Raw genomic sequence first — 4,253 nt, forward strand, 5'->3', positions numbered from 1 at the left:
AAGTGTTTCACAGAAAGGTGCAGCAAATGTTTGAAGATCTTGGTGGAACTATGGTTTATTATGGATGATGTAATAGTTTGGGGAAATACTATGGAAGAACGTGATTTGAGATTAAGGAAGGCACTAGAAAGAGTTCACAGAGCAGGTTTGAAACTGAACAAACAAACATGCAAATTTAGGGTCAAAGAAATAACTTATCTGGGAGAAAAGCTCTGTGAGAAAGAGGTGTAAATCAATCCCACAAAGATTAAAGCCAAACACAACACCCCTGACAGATAAGGAAGGAGTGCAGAGATTACTGGGGAATGATCATTTTTGGAAATATCTACCTAACATAGCAGAGCAGACCAAACACCTTAGGTCACTCCTACAGAAGAATGCTCAGTGGATATGGGAACATGAACATGAAGCTGAATTTAAAAACTTGAAGGAAAAATAATGAAACCTCAGGTACTAAAATACCATGACCCTAAAAGACCCTTTATATTGTCAACAGTTGCTTCTAAAGAAAGCATTGGAGAAGCTTTACTTAAAAAATATAGGGATAGCTGGAGACCAGTAGCATATGCATCTAGGTCGCTTTCTAAGTCAGAGTGTTTATATGCACAAATTGAGAAAAGAGTTTAGCTCTGGTATATGGCTATAAGAAATTTCATATATGGGAAGCCTGGGATAGCTGAAACTGGTCATAAACCTTTGGTAACTATAGCAAAGAAAGGGTTATCGGACATGCCACCCAGACATACACCACACACCAGGAAAACATCTACTTATAGCAGATACGTTGTCCAGAGAGTATGCCACAATGGAAAATGACAGGATTCCAGACTCAGACATAGTACATGTGATTCCTGTCACAGATAAAATGTGGGCACTTACTGCAGAAGCTACTGCTTCAAAACATCGCATTGCAAAAAGTGATAACAGCTATTTAAGCTGGTTGGTCTGGAAAATATATACCTAGCCCCAAATCTCAGTTCAAGGAAGAGCTGTCAGTACTGGATGGCATTTTGTTCAAAGGCTTATGTCTTGTTGTTCTAGCAGTGCTAAAGAAAGACATGTTAAACAGAATACATGAGGGGCAGCTAGGCATTGACAAATACACAAGGACAGCAAGGGGTGCTCTATATTGGCCCAACATAAATAATGACTTAGAAGATGCTGTAAAGGTTTGTACAACATGCCTAAAGTACAGATCAGCACAAAGAAAAGAGCCCATGATGGCCATGGAGGAGCCCATAGCTCCATGGTATCAAGAGGGCATTGACTTATTCAGATGGAAAAAAATATGTATTAGCTGAATTATTATTCTCACTATCCTGAAATTGCATTGCTCAGAAGCACACCAGCAGGCCATGCCATAACTCACATCAAATCGATTTTTGCCAGATACGGGATTCCACAAATTGTGAGAGTTTGCAAACAAATACGGAATCTCTCACAACACTTCAAGTCCTAAATTCCCACAATCCAATGGTGTGGTAAAAAATGGAGTACAAATAGTGAAGAAATTGTTGAAAAAAGCTAGATTCAGATATGAATGTTTACCTGTCACTCTTAAATTACAGGGCAATGCCCATGAAACATGGATTGTCCCCAGCAGAAATGCTGTTTACAGGAAACTCAAAACCAGGCTGCCAAATCTAGTGGGTGATGCTCACCATGATGACAAGCAAGATATGAAAACATTAAAAAATTGACAAACTCAAACAAAAATGGTACTATTACAGGGGTTCCAGGGAGTTACCACAACTGCATGACATAGATATGGTGCTTATTTCAGATGGACGAACGTGGAAACAAAAACCACTAGTTTCCCATCAAGTAGCTCCCAGATCCTATAAAGTAGTAACACCAGAAGGATGGGTGTTAAGAAGGAACAGATGACACTTGAAGCTCATAAGGGGGAGAAAAGAAGCAGCATCACAAGATTCACCAAAGGAAACAAAGCTAACATGAAAGCAACAAGAAATGGCAGAAGAGATTGAAAATGATACAGAAGTAGAGCTATCCGAACAAGGAAACCAAACAAGAACTGAACCAATAAGGACTGAGAATGCAGAGAAACTGAGATGATCACTTGGAGGTAAAAAGCCAACACAAAGACTAATAGAGACCTGTTAAAATGTGCTTTAACTATGGGTTGAACTGAACTGCCAATGTTAGTATTATATGGGGATATGTTACATGTAAAGTGGGAAGATGTGTGGATACCTTTAAGAGTATTAGGTATAAAGTGTTACATTTCCCCAGGGATTGCAGGAGGGAACAGCAGAGCTGAAGCAAGGTACTGCTCTCTGAATAAGGTTAACTTCTTGGTCTTTTGAGAACAACACAAACTATGCTTTGCTGAATATAATTTGCTCTGTGGGCGAATCCTGAGCACAGCTGAAGTCAATGGGAGTTTACCATAGATTTCTTTGGAACTAGGATTTCACCCTTTGTTTTCACTTGTATAGGGCTAATATTTCATATTTTTAATCCTGATCAATAATCTGTTGTTCCCTCTCTTCTACCCTGCTCTACAATTTGTTCAGTGAATGTCATTAATAACTGTTTAACCTCACTATGATAATAGTTTTGGATTAAAACAGTGCTTTTAATCTTGAGCAAACTTGGAAGACATATCCATGCAGGAGTCATGTTACCTGCCAATGAAATACAACTGTTTTGAACGCAGGATGACAAGGTAAAAGCCAAAGACCTAACTTACTAAAAAGAAAAAGAAACTATACAAAAAAGAAAAAATAAACTATACATCCCAGTCATTACGGTCCACCTTTGTGCCTAGCATGCAGACTGGTGAGTTATCTGGCAATTAGGCTACTAGTTAAGCAGAACATACGATTATTTGCAATTAAATGACTGTGCTGTTCAATGTATGTATAGTTTAATGGATCTTGGTAGCTTAGTAGGGGATTTTTTTTTAACTTTACTTTTTCCTTTAAAGATTTAATTTGAGAAGATTTCAATAACCTAGAGAAGCAGGACTATATAAAATGAGAATGCCTTGTCAAAAAACTGCATTAGGGAAGTTATATTTTCAACATTTACCACACAGACAAATTCAATAACCAGGTCAGATTCCTGAAAAGACTAGAACTTAATTTGATGCAGATGAATGAAAAAATCAATAGGCTTTTTAATCATGGTACAGCAAGAAAGGAAACAAATTAAAGGCAGTCCTCTTTGTTGTGAAATAAATTTATATGATGTCATGTTCCTGAGATCTGCAACCCTCTTGAAGAAGAATACTTCAAACGTGAGATTTTGATTCTTTGATTTTTTTCTAAATGCAAAGGTATGCAAGTTTAGTGCATTGCATTATTACCAGGTCTGATTAAAAGCTTTTCTGTAAATTTATAAGCTCATGTTCCTGTGTAGTTTCACTAGTTTCACTTTAGTAGCAATCTGAGAAGGTCATTACCCAGAACCAAGGTATAGTTACACTTATCATGCATATTATGTCTTTCATTATTGAATGCATTTCAGTTAGATTTTACAAGGGATCATATTTATCATGGCCACACTGGTTCTTTTTTCATTACCACATTATCCATGTTATGTTAGCATAACTGCATCTTTTAACTCCTGTAGGTCTAAAGTATTTTATATATTAGCACCAAAAGTTTAGCAAGCATCTATTACTTCAGGTTATGTTATTTTTGGATGAAATGTTGAGTTCAATAAAGGAGAAACCACAACTAGAATAATGCTGTACAGTCATCTCCATACAACATAGCTACATTTGTACCTAAAACATCCCTGCTCCTGTTATTCGGACATAACCAGCTCTTTAAAAATTGTGGATTTATGTGAGACTAATCTAAAATTGCAAATTCTATTTTATTTTGGGACATATGCCTGTTTCTTATAGAGGCACCCAATGCATACAACCAATTTGAGTTGAGCTGCAAGTCAAAGCATACTTGAATCCACAAAGCTATCCCACGTTACTGTCTCTACAGGCAGTAAAAGAAGATTCAAAACATACAGAGAGGCACCAATCTTGAGCTATAATCCATTGGTGCAGGCCTTTGGGCAAGCTTTATGATGTTATGGCTATGTCACTTGTCACAATCCCAAAGTTATGATTAATAGGACTGTGAAAATAGGGAAGTATTCGATTCGGATTCAGATTTGGCCAATTCGGAGAACAGTGATTTGATTCGGTGTTTTGGATCACTGTCCTGAATTGATCTGGCCAAATCAGCTTTGGAAGATTTGGCGCTGATTCGGAGAGATTCAGTGAT

The sequence above is a fragment of the Gavialis gangeticus genome, unplaced genomic scaffold (genome assembly GCF_001723915.1).
Source record: "Gavialis gangeticus isolate Ggan-Ray unplaced genomic scaffold, GavGan_comp1, whole genome shotgun sequence".
NCBI lineage: Eukaryota > Metazoa > Chordata > Crocodylia > Gavialidae > Gavialis > Gavialis gangeticus.